Source organism: Crocodylus siamensis, chromosome 7 (genome assembly GCF_052110815.1).
Source record: "Crocodylus siamensis isolate JL-2025a chromosome 7, ASM5211081v1, whole genome shotgun sequence".
In the NCBI taxonomy this organism is placed as follows: domain Eukaryota; kingdom Metazoa; phylum Chordata; order Crocodylia; family Crocodylidae; genus Crocodylus; species Crocodylus siamensis.
The window spans coordinates 82,578,227-82,591,867 of NC_143401.1; the positions used below are offsets into that span (position 1 = coordinate 82,578,227).

General features: G+C 45.5%; 1 pseudogene; it reads left to right on the forward strand.

Annotated features, from left to right (window-relative positions):
- Positions 1-5,376: 5,376 nt before the first annotated feature.
- Positions 5,377-6,841, forward strand: LOC149860047 (fibrous sheath-interacting protein 2-like; annotated as a pseudogene).
- Positions 6,842-13,641: the final 6,800 nt, after the last annotated feature.

Sequence of the window (13,641 nt, forward strand, 5' to 3'; positions counted from 1 at the left end):
CTAGGAAGGGTGGGGAGCTAAAGTCGGCAGATAATGCCATTTGGAGGTGGCAGCGTTCTCCACAGGGTAATGAGAAAACCCCTGAAATCACAGGTGCTGACCCGTCACTCTCAGCACCAGGAGAGGGAACAATTTTCCCAGTCTTTAGCTGCAGCGACTGGGGTTTAACCCAAGTTCTGTAAGGAGAAGAACAGCATGGCACAGCTGCCTGAGGGGAGCAAACACCCAGGACTGAGGCCCAGTCTGTCTTGGCCTGGTAGCAGGGAGAGGTGAAGGGAATGGTGGTGTCCCGTCCCCTGCTCCCCCCTGGGAGCTCAGGGCCACCAGGGGCTACCAACGAGTTACCGCACAGTAGCATCACAGTTCGTGCCCACCCATGCTACATTGCCATAGCGTCTCATGTAGATGCACCCAGGGAGTAGCTGCTGAAAGGGAGAATGAACAAGGTATGACCAGGGTTTTGTCCACTGTTCCTCTCTTACTTACAGCCTGCAGCATTTAAGGTCTAGGTAGTTTTAATTCAGAGGCTGTGCCACTAACTCCCAGGTCTGCCACTTAGTTTTGTCACTTGGGGAACCTATAGACATGCAGCAACCTGCTCCGATGCACTGTAATCACAGAGTGCGGGAGCAGACGCGAGTCTGCTGGCGTGCGGTAATTACCAGACTCCAGCAGCCTCCAGCATCATGTGTACCAGTGTCCCTGTGCTGAAAAATAGTGGTGGGGGCACTTTAACTACGGCTCTTTCAACAAGCTGTAGTTAATGTACCCCCACCACCATTTTTTAGCGTGGAGACACTAATGAATGTGACGCTCCAGGGGCTTTAATTACGGAGCCACTCTAACTAAAGCACCTCCCTCCTCCACACTCCCGAAGCACGTGTATAAACACCCTTGGTTTTGTCACTCGCACTGCTGGGCAGCTCGCACTCACTACATGGACTTTGGCAGAACTGTCCCGTCTCTGGCCAGACTAGTCCCCCCACTCCAGGATGGGGTTCTCTTGTCCTGCTCTCTCCAGCCTCTGGCACTGGGCACTGGACACTGTCAGGAATAGGATACAAGATATGGTGAAGGGGCTGTTACGGGTGGGGGATGAGCCCGGGTGGGGCAGACAGTGAGCTCACAGAGATGCGCTGGTAGGATACCAGGCATTGGACCAGAGAGACAGTGACCTCATAGAGGGCTGACATCAGCCTGCTGGGCACGTTCCAGGACCCCAAGCCTGAATTGACCTTCATGGTGGCAGGACTCTCTGGCTGAAGCTGATACAGGTGAGGGAAAATCTGATCCCAGGGCCACCTCACTTATCTGTCTATCGCTCCTGCCCCACAGGTACCACCAGGTTTGGGCCAAGTGGTGCAGTTGGGTCCCTTTCTCTGCCGAGCCCTCAACTCTTCCTTGTGGTTAATGAGTTAAGGGTGTTGGCCCTTCTCAGTCACAGTGTAATTAGGCCCAGGTCACAGGGCCCTACTATGCAACAACATGGTTGTAACTTTGGTGTAAAAGCCAGTTGAGAGCTCTGCCAAATCTCAGCCACTTCAGGCCCCTGGGAAGGTTTGGCCTCAGGACAAAATACCCAGCTGTGCCCTTTTGATGGGCGGGAGCTTTGATCCCCAGATTCCCCTGCAGCTCTGTCCGTCTCTCCAGCTGTCTGTCACTCTGCTGCACTGAAAAGAAAGGGGCTGCTCCAAGTCTCAGCCCCTGGGGATTGAGTACGGACTGCTGCAGACCCAACAAGAGCTCCCCCCCACTCCTCTGACTTCCACGGGGGCCTTTCCTCCCTGCTCTGGTTCTCTTTTCCCTTCTCCTCCTGCCATTTCCCTATTCCTATGCCTGCTTCTGCAGAGCAGCTGAGCTGTGCCTGAAGGGATCTGGGGGGAGGCAGTGAAGGACTGGGGTTCTCCGCAGGTTCCTTCCAGGGAGGGCTCAGGGGGGTGGCAGAGACTCAGGGTCAGGAAGGGGGAGGGGGGCAGGAGGAGGAGGGGTTTGAAGAAGTCAAGCATGTGGCTAGGGACTCTGTGTCTCTGCGGCTAATAAAGGCAGTGCAAGGGGGAGGGGACTTTTGGGGGTGTCTTTTATTGGACCAGGTGTAAAATTTGGGAGCGATGTTAGACAAGGGCACAGAAGACAGGCACCTGGGGCCCAGAAACTTTTCGAACTAAGCAAAAAGACTGTGACTGGGAGAAAAACATGACAGAAAACATAGAAACTGAAGTGGGGAATTCTTCAAGAAAAGATGTCCCTAAAATCACTCTGATCCTTGCATATTGCCCAGACCGTCATGACTACAACAATACTCCAACCCTACTGGGAGGAAGGATATGGCTTCTATTCAAATGAGACAGACATAGCCAATCATGGGGCAGAGCATTTGATGCTACGAGACAATGGCCAGGTGGTTGCTTAGTGCAAGGTGATTGTGATCCAATTACATTCCATGTTGCCAAACAGAGGAGAGATTAAACCTGTAATTATATGCCCACGACATCACCTAATTCCCCAAGGTAAAGCTAATAAGGAATGGACAGGAGGAAAACATTACAAAAAATACAAATGGAAGTGGAGAATCCTAGGGGAATAGCTCATTATCTGGCCAAAGAGCCATGACTCCACATTCAAGAAAGAGAAAACTTTGTCTCTAAGCCCCTTCAGCAAGAAAGGGAAGGCAGCAAACAAGGACTAAGCAGCAGTACATTGCCAGGACAAAAGGGGGCAATAAATGGCACTTGGTAGAAATTAGGAAGAGTAAGTTCTGCCATCTGAGTTGACTCAGGAACTGACAGCAACAATGGGTTGGTCCACCTCTCTGTCCACCAGCTGAGAGAGAGAGAGGAAGAGAGCAAGAGAGAGAGGGAAAGGGGGAGGGAGGCACACTTTCCAAGTAAGCCTCACAGAAATTTCCTGACAGTAGAAGAGTAGGGAGACTCATGGATCTATCCCAGGATCTGGACAGGGCCCTGTGCCTATTCTCTCTCCCCAACAAGCCTGACCTCTGCTTTTGGGTCCCCTCCAACTTGGCCTTATCCCAGTTTCATTTTTCCTCATTCTTGGCTCCTTGCCAAGAATTCAAGCTTGCAGTTGGATCTCTAACATCCCACTGCAAGGCATTACTACAAAATGCACGGATAAGGTGACTAAGAACGTCTCATAGTAAAGAGAGATATGGAGCATGGTTCCCTTCCTGACTCATAAGGCAGAGGTGCATCCTTCCACCTCTCATTCTGCTTTCAAAAATACAGGATGTGGCTTGTGATAATTCATCTGCAATATACGCCACTGAAACAGTCTGCAAGCTATAGCTCACAAATGTTATTAGCAACTTCTTGGGATCTGTTAACAATCACTTAAGCAAAAAGAAACCCAAATGAAGGAGGGGGTGGAGCAGAAACTGATTGCAGCAGAAGTGATAGTAACCAACCGTTTATATGTTTCTCAGGAGATGTAGCCAGGGTTTACATGCACTATGAAAAACTCAAAAGCTTCTTAAAAGAAAAACATCGGATGGATGGACAGAGAAAGTGACAGAGCAAAAGGAAACACCATATGCTTCATAAAGTAATAAAGGTTAGAAACAAAGCCACAGTACAATGTGTGTGTGTATGTGTGTGTGTGTGTGTGTGTATATATGTGTGTGTGTATATATATGTGTATATATACGTGTATATATATGTGTGTGTATGTGTATATATATATGTATGTGTGTATATATATATACATGTGTATATATATGTGTGTATATATATGTCTCTCTCTCTCTTAATGAGGTAATTGGTAAATGGCTAGAGTCAATAATAGCCGATGGATTTGCTGGCAGTTCTATTTTGAATTTCATAAAGAAGTTGATGACTACAGCCCCAGTCTAACAACATGTGCATGCTTGATTGCAAGAATGCCTGTGATCCCAGGGAGCTCAACAGGACTGTTCCCATGGTTGTTTCTTAGCAAGTTGCATCAGTGTTTGCAGGATCAGGGTACAGCACAGAAGGAAACCGGACCCTGTCGGTTTTTAAAGTTGATGAGCAGAGTTCTATAATGCTTGAAGGTCCTGATCTCCAGGTATTGTTTCTACTGTTATATTTGTCTTTTCACCGTCTTTCCATTAAAATGGTTATGTACCTCAGGGAAAACTCTGAAGTCAGTATCAAAACTCCTATTTAATTCAGTAGGACCAAACTTTTACCCTTACTCACCCCCAGAGTTGGGTTTTTATAGCAGAGTCTGGGACGCAGACTCCTAGACCTGCAAGGAGTTTACACTCAACATTTAGGGCTATCCTAGAATGTATTGCTTTTCACCAGCAGCCTAGAGCTGTGCCAATCCGTAATAAAGGCACAAACAAGAAAAGATCCTCCTCTAAGGTATGAATGTCAGGGCATGGGGAGATCTCAAAAGTGGAAGCTGATGATGTTAAAACTGAAAGATAAAGTGCATCCTGCCACGACGTGTCTTGTTGCGCAGGAGCCACCAACTGGCATCGTCCCACAATCTTACACATTCTTTTTGGAAACAAGCGAGCAGGATACAATGCTACAAGATGTGCTGTATTGTGATTGCTTGTGTAACAGATACTCTTTTCTTAACACCAAGGGAAACAACAGTGACAAAACCATAGAAGGCACTACAGCCTGCTGGCCACAGATTTGTAGATAGTAACTTTTACAAAACCTATATGCTCACAACAGCACAATCCTTGGAAGTGATCCTTCAAGATCAGCATGAATGTGGTTTATTCAGTATTAAATAAGCTTTCCATATGTCAAGCACAGACCTATGGCCTCCTGAAGATCAGGGTCTCTCCCCTGATATAGATGCATTGATGGCCAAAATTATTCACTCCAGTTTACCTGACCTTCTGCAAGAAAGTGCTTCCAAAGTTTCAGTTCATGCAGACATGAAAAGCAACAAGAGTGTGTCAGCAGAGTTTAGGTGTTTTCATAAGGAGAGAAATGACTGATTACCTACAGGAAGAGCCCTTAGCCAAAGCCCCCTCTTCAGCTTTGTATAAGCCTCTAGACCCTGGGGAAATTGATGATGAGCTTTTAGAAGATGCTACCAAAAGCAAAGCCCAATGCCAAAGTCCCACACCATCTACTCTGGGGGTATGCCACAGATTTTTGGAAGATATAATTAGCAGGCTTTTAGCTAACATTCTCCCTGCCACTGTCAGCACATCTTCCTCCACAAAAAAGAAAATGGAAAATGCGGAATTTGACTTGGCTCACATGAAGGTAATCAGTAAAGTTGGGGCAAAAATCTGTAAAGCTGAGAACTCTTCTAGCCAGCTATTGAACATCCAGGGAGGATGATATGATTCAAACAATTGCTGATTTGGTCTATAACAAGTTTTTGACACAGTTTCAGTCCAAATTCAACATGCAGAACTGTTTAAGAAGTGGGTGCACGATTATTTCTGAAGCTCTTTGTGACTTGGTCTTCCAAGAGATTTCTGGGACTCCATTGCATAACTCTCTTTCTGGAGTATTACCACTTCACCGCTGTGCTAAAGCTGACAGTATTGTTCAAAATACACTAAGAGATGTTACTGAGCCTTCAGATAACCCAAACAGCTTATCATCAGATCTTAGTAAGATACTTCCTCTTATCATAGAAAAACTAGCAGCAAATCTTTTGTCAACATTTTTTTCCCTCTTTCTCATTGCAGATTTGGTTGCAGAAAGGACTTTGTTACTGAATGATGCAACTAGAAAAACACTACATGCTTTGCAAGTTCTCTTGTCACAACATCAGAAGAACATGAATGAACAGACTGAAAGAGAATTTTTACACACTGAAGATGGCCAGGCTATGGGAGACCTGTTCCCTTCAGCTTGCACAAGCACGGTAGATCATTCTGATTCTGACATTTTGGTTTAGACACCTAAAAAACAGGAAAGATATTTTAGCTCATAGGATAGCAACTTCAATAGCAAAACAAGTTGCCAAACCTGAATTTCAAACCAGTTCAGAGGAGGAGACATCGCCTACTTCATCTTCAGCAACAGAAGGTGTTGGGATTGTTGAAAAACTCCCTATTGACCGTGGCACGATAAAGAAGATTCCAAAACCAACTTTAAACCCACATATTCCTGTGGTGCCCATGACATTTGTGGAAGAAATATTAAGTAGATTCCTGTCAAAAGTCTGAAGTTCAACTGATGACAGATGCCCAAAGTACCGAAGACGTTTATCAAGAGCTGAAGTGAATGAAATTGCTGAGAACCTTAAGCAGGCCATGGAACAAGGGCTCTTCAAACATAAAATCAGCCTTGTGGCAGCTACAGATGAAGAACATCATCTACTCCAAGAACACAAAGAAGCAGTTAATCAAGTTGTTCTTTCTATTTCCAGGAATGTTTTACAAAAATCTGGATCTGATCAAGACTTTTATGATGATGTAGCAGGTTTCAGTGCACTTTTTCCTCAAGAAGTTGCTGCTGTAGTAATTGAGGAACTCTCTGATTGTCCCTTTTTACAGGCTGTTAGTGACAGTCCACCAACACAGAGCCAGAGCGTGATGAACCCAGACAGAATTGCTGACAAAGTTCTTTCCCAAGGGTCTGCTAGTGCAGAGCCTAAGACAGGGAGGTCTGAAAAGGCAATCCCAGGTTCAAGTGTAAACGAGACCCCGACAGAGACAGAGGAGGTACCTGTGAAAATAATCCCTCATATTAGAATCCAACATGTACCCATTGCTCCAGGCTTGGTACCTTATCATTTATGAGTCATTTCCATAAAAACAGAGCCACTTGAGGAACTGCAAGAAGCATTCATTGCTCAAACTGGGGATGGCCTAAGAGTATCACTAGCTGAGAAGTGTTTTGAAGATGGAAGTTTGAGATCTGAGGCACAAAGAAAAGTCAGTCATTTCTCTCTAGGTAGCACAGGACAGCCAGTTATAAGACCAGGGGAGGTAAGTGGAAACAATAAGGCAGGGGCAATTCTGTTTTGTGAATGCTATTTTGCTTCTAATTGGATCTTTTGTTAAGACATTCATGTAGCATTGAAAGCCCACCTACTATGAATGCTGAATGCTCTTATAAAGGTGGTGGACCATCTCCTAAAGAGCCTGCAATGGGTCGTCAGTGTGGAGGACCCTGGGGTTAGTGGTCAGTAAATTCACTAATCTCGAATCTACTCTCTTTCCAAGAAATCTGTCTGGGGATAAGAAGAGGGCTGGAATCCCTCCTTGGGTTAAGCATATGGACAAGACAGCCACAGCTCTTTGCTTTGCTCACTGATGGCAGAGACTAGTTCAAAGGCTTTTCAAGCCAAAAGGGCCATTTGATCACTAGGAAGAGAAGGCCATGTATGACAGAATGAGGGGCTTTGCCTCCCCTGAAAGGCTTGGGTCAAAACTAGAGACTGATAAATACGGGGGCTGTGGTGTGGGTGTCCAGTGTGATGCGGATGGTTTCAGGAGCTTGTTGTCCATAGAGCTGCAACTCTTATCCTCTTTCAAAGTAAAACACAAAAGGTGTGTAAGAAATTATTTGCTAAGCCCAGTTTCTGAGCTTTGGATGGCTTGGAAAATGGTTCCAAGATCTTACTGCTGTGTCCTGCTGCCCAAAATAATGATATCAGACATGGAGTGTAAACCAGGAAATCAGTGCAGGTAACCCAGATGTGAAAGCAGTGACCTGTACCCCAGACCCAGGTTATTTATCAACCTATGGGATTGAGTCGTTGGGTCTCATCATAACACCAGAGTTTCTATTTAGAGAGTGGGAACTGACCAGTTTGTGACACAGGCATGTTCACGTATGGATTGATTAAAAAACAAACAAACCCAAAAAAACTTCATTTGTGACCTTGCTAGAGCCTGATCTAGGAAAAGACTTAAGTACAGAAATCCAATGGGAATTAATAGAAGTGCTTACAGGCTTCAATGATTTGCAATGTTTGGACCTAGGACAAAGAATAACTTGATGCCTGAGCTAGTGCCCAATTGGAATTAATGTCACCTGCTTAGAAAAGTGCATTTAAATGCCTTCCTGAACTGGGGCCTAGAAGTATTTGGTCTTAATAGTTGACGCTCATAGTGGTTCCTTAGTATTTGTTTCTGATTTGCTTTCAAACAGAAAGTTGAAACGCAACAGATGGACAAAGCGGTTTTCCTTTAACAGAACTTGTCATTGCACAGTGCCGATTTTTCTGACTGCTCAGCTGAAGTTCATAGGATGGATCCGAATGCAAGTCTAAAAGGGGTTTGGTTTAGTTCACTCCCATTAGTTTCCTATAGGAAAAGCTGGTTTAGAAAGGATTCTAAGGAGATGCCCTCTTCAAAAGTTTTCTCTTTGATTTCAGGCCTTCAGCAGGACCTCATTTGGGAGGGTGCTGAATGAAGCCTGCGTTGAGCGTTCTGAAAGCTCTTCAGCACAAGGTGGACCCCTTTGCACAACTGGTAGCCCACTTCACTGAGATCGAGGAGGGAGAGGAGAAGGTGGAGGAAAAACTTGAAGCAGAGCAACAATGGGAGGAAGAAAAAGAGCGGCAGCAGACAGAAGAGACCATTCGTAGTTTCATAGTTGGTCGGGTCGGAAGGAACCTAATCAGATCATCAAGTCCGACCCCCTGCAATGGCAGGAAAGGATGCTGGGGTTAAACGACCCTGGTTAGGTGATTATCTAGCCTCCTTCTGAAGACAATCTAAATAGGTATAGTCTTTCTTTAGTCTAAATGATTTCAATGAGTAGAACTGGATTATTGAAAAAGAAAAACGTGCATCTGTTCTATTAAAGAGAATGAAATATGACTGGGTTGAATTCAGTTATTAAAGTGAATCTTTCAAGATGTCTGCCTGGTTACGATGTGTATCACAATAAATACTTGCATGCATGATTGCTTAACCTATTTCTGACACTACTGCAGGCATGCACTGCAGCAATTAGAGCCAGGAGTCCCCACAGGGTTGCTGGTGCGGTGGGTTGGGGAACACATGCAGGTGCCTGCCTCAGCACGGGGAGGGGGTGCGGATGCGTGGTGCAATGGGGGCCATCCATGTGGTGTAGAGCCCAGAGGCCTATGATCCTCAGTGGTACAGCCTGCAAGGTTTGCAACCCATGAAGTATGTGGCCCCTGGTTGCTTAGAAGTTGGACAGCCTTGTCCTTAAGTCTGGCTAAGATATCTGTGGAGAAGACCCCAACTAAAATATACTTCTATAATGCAGGAATTTTTTGGACATCCTCTCTGTATTTGGGGAGCCTGTTGGCTTCATCCCTGGGCAGTGAAAAGTTAAGGTAACTTTTCTGGTGGTACAGCAAGAATGGCAGCTGTGGTAGAGTGGGATCATCTGGGATCTCTGGACGGAGCTGTCCCTACGTTAGACTATGTTCAGCAGGGCTCTGTCCAACTTTCTGCTTGCTGGTAACCAGACCTCTTCATTGTTGCTACACAGTGGGACCAGATTGTGCCAGTGACTCTGACCTTCCATACAAGGCTAATATACTCTGCCACCATGATACATGCTTCCTTCCTATCCCCAGATCAATCTACATAAACACAGTTGATGGGAGGACATGTTCAGCAGAGGGGCATTAGAGCAAAGGCATCTCTCTTAGCTACATCTGCTTGTACATCCAGAATCCACTAGGATAACATTCTCAAACTGGGTGCCACAGCACTGTGGGGTGTCTTGAGATCCTTTCAGGGGTACAGCAGGTTGCCAAGCAATGTTAGCACTTGTAGGATTGCAAACATAATTTACAAGATAAACCCAGAGATTTCCAGTAGAAATCCAGAGCATTTAAAACCATGCTGGCTTATTGCGATCCTTTAAGGGTCTTTGCAACAGAAAAATTGCTCTAATATTTTTCTGTACTCAAGGAAATGAAGACTAAGAGCTTGCATTTTCCAAGGGGTGCCTTGAGCCTAACAAGGTTGAGAGCCACTGCACTAGGGAAACAGTCTATAAAGTCTTCCCCGAGCTGGAGAACTGGGCTCCACATATGCAATCCTGCCTTGCAGCTGGGCTGCAGACAGAGGATCTTGATGCTTTCTCTTTCCATAAGGCTGTGGAGGACCTGAGGGCAGATTTTGCCCAAAAGTATGAGTTCTGTGAGACTGGGGGCCTGGTCATGGCCCCTTCAATGTTTTCAACTGCTTCCAATTGTTTAGTTCGAAGCAGTAAATATTTCCAGCTGTCAGAAGGGGGGAGTTCCCAGGTGCGTCTTTCCCAGCACACAAGGGCGTCACTAGCAGCATTGTCATCGGAGCAGTACTGGGCCCGACATGTAGCCACAACAGGTCACACCTTTTGATTTCTCAGTTTCTGATTGAGATACAGCTCTGACAGAGAGCGAGCTTGAGGACCGTCTACCCCTGCTTACCAGAAGGGCATTAACTGGTGTACCCACTTGCCCAGGAAGCAGCAGACCATGGGTCCTAGGTCCGGCTTACCCAGGAACAGTTTGAACCTACATCATCTTTTTCCAACACAGTGCTCTAACCACTAGGTCATAAGTTAGGCTTTGCCTAGAGCTTTCTCCATCTCTCCTCTCTAAGCTTTCCCCCTGGGCAGCCAAAACAGGGAGGTAAGTGAGGATATGAGGTGGTCCAAGGTTTTATCCTGCTTCCAAATGTAAAGAAGCAACCCCTGTGTTATGTAGCCATTTCAGCCACCAAATGTTAAATTAAAGGTACGGTGGCTGGTTCAAAGGGTGGTCCTATTCCGCCATGGAGAATTAGAATCCCAAACTGCATAAGGCTGAAGAAATGTAGTCACATGACCGAACAGTACATAGGACTGGGCCTAAGAGTCCATTCCAGAGAGAGAACTGTGAGATGAAGTGTGTTACCCAAGGCCGTCCAACAGATTAGTGGCAGAGTCGCAGGCAGATTTCCAGACGCTAGATCCCCAGCCACATAGTATTTCAGTAGGACATGGCTCTCACCTCAAAGCAGCTGGATGTGGGCAAGAATCTGTAAAGTACTATCAGTGATTTTTCATTGTTTTTTAAAGCACAGACAACGTGCTAGGCACAAAACAGGGTGCAGAACAAGAACCAAAGATGAAAAATACTGGTGAAATGCTAATGCTATGACCCTGCACTCTTGTTTGTCTCTAAATCCAAATGACTGTTTCCTTTTTAGTGAGAATGTTGAGGAACCAAACCCAGCACTGGAAGCACAGAGAGCAGGTGAATGTATGAGATTTCACTTTTTTTTGAGTTCTATTTTTTTCCCTTAATGTCTTTATAATTGTCTATAATTCCTTTAATTCTTTCATTCCTTTAATCTCAGTGATCATTTGGATGGTGAAAGACTGCCCCAGAAATCCAGTATTCTAGGGAATAGTTGTGCTGCCGGGCTGGATTTATCCAGCACAGACTTTTTCTGGCAAAGAAAGGCATGTTTTCAAGGGGGAAGCTCTTCACACTTTCCATGTGGTTTTCATTCAGTCTGGCAATTCCCTGCACAAATTCCACAAAGAGACACTCCACTAACAGCCCACAAAATGAATCCAAAGCTGTACCTAATCTGTGGGTTTTGAAGAACCAGATCTTTCATATGTGCGGATTCCTGTTAGGACAGCACAATGGGACCCTTGCTTCCACGCACTAGGCACTATACAAACATACCAAAACATAGAGAAACCTGCTCCAGAAAAAAGAGAGAGCACGCACTGGTTCTTCCTATGCATTGGGCATGTCTGCGTGCTTCAGCACTGCAGCAAGGATCACCACAATGAGGAATGGGCATGTGCTTTGCATAAACTGTCCCTCCCCTGAGAGGCAAGTCAGGTGGTGTGTGTGCATCAGTAGGCTCAGCCAGGAGCTAGAGCTGCCTAGATCCCACCAGCACCACACTAATGGGTGGTTACATGGCATCCGATTGGGAAAGCAGCATGCACAGAAGCAGGCACCACGTACCTCACTGCAGCATTCCCTGCTGTGGTACACTGCCACCTAGACAGCACATTAGAGCAAAAGCTTGCAGGACGCTACTCTGCAGTGATGCTAAAACAACAGCTGAAAGCATCAGTCATAGAAGTGGAAATGAGTCCCAGGTGAGCTGACTGTGGATGTGTTTTTGTTTACAGGGGTTTATGCTGCCATGTGCCAGGCCTGGGATACAGAAGACTCTTTATACACGTCAGAGGTAAATAGCTTGTAAAACCTTTGCTAACACAACCCCAGGAAGTTGTCCCACAAAAGGTCTCTTGGCTCCCACACCTGACCCCTTGCATTTTGCAGGCTCTTCACTATTTCATCCAGTTGCTATATCTGCTCTGTAATCTCTACACAGAGGTCACCTCTAGCCATGCAGTGGAGTCTGTTCCCCAGCCCAGTTGCTTTACCTCTTAAGATCTTTGGCTCCAATCTTGCTATCCCTGAAGTCAAGGGGTATTTTTCCAGTGGTCTCTATGGGAGTAGGACGGAGTGCTTTTTCCTGATCTCTATCCTAACTATTGCTTCTTTTACTCCAGCCCATCATATGTATTATGACCTTAAAAACTAGTTGTTACCTGTGATGCATGTAGTCTTTGTAGGCCCACCTCTTGCAAACTTAAGCATGTGCATAAAATCATCCACTTCACATAAAGTAATACGTTACCTTAGGAATCATCATTTAAGAAGAGTATTGAAATCTTTGGATGCATTGGAACATAGATCACAAATACAAAAGCAATATTACTACTGTCTATGGCATCAGTGAGCTCATTACTGGATGCTGTATCCAGTTGTCATGTTCACACTAGATGGAAAGCTGATAAACTAAAAAAAGGTTCATAAAAGAAATACGAGATTGAACTTAGGTCTAGAAACACTTCCTCACTGTGAGAGACTAAAGAAGCTCTGTCTGTGGAACTTAAAAAGAGAGAAGGTTTCACAGCAATTTGATCACGGGCTAAAAGCATCTCTACGTAGGGAAAGTTTCTAATCGGTAAAGCTCTTAAATCTTCCAGTCAGAGGGAGAAGAGAATGCAGTGGTTGGAAGATGTAACTGCACAGATTCATTCTAGCAATAAGGTGCATGCTTATTGTTACACAACAGGTTTTTAACTACAGGAACAGCTTACCCAGGGGTCAGAAGTCCTGAACTGAAGGCTGGGGGTCTTTATAAAAGACAGGCGGGAGCATGACCTGAAATTATTTGGGTAGATGCTGGTAGCACTTGCTGAAGTTCTGCAGGCAGGTTCAGTGATTTTATGCACATGCTTAAGTTTGCAAGAGGTGGGCCTACAAAGACTCCTTTCCATCCTTTGGATTGCCCTTCTCTGGACTTTCTTTAGCTCTTCTGTCATCTTCTTACATGTTGGGATCTGGAACTGCTCTCCCCTCCCTCATCCTAGAGGAGAAGTTTTCCCTCTATCCACTTCTCTTTGCAACAGTGCCCATGCTGTTTACCCCTAGCTACTTTGCTCATTCCTAGAGATTCTTGGTCTCGTTGCTTTCTGGATGCCAGTAGTGTAGATGAAGGATACCTGTGCTGTGTCTTTCCTCTGCTCAGGTTGGCTGGTTCTGCAGGACTAGTATGAATGTCTCCCCTTCCCGGCAATCTGCTGCTCTCATCTTCCCAATACAATGGGAAGCTTGGGTCTGTTCCCTTAGTGCTGCTCAGAGCGATGCCATATGGCACATTTCATTGATCAGGTGCCATGTCCAAGAATTGTGCAGGTTGGGCAATACTTCCTGACC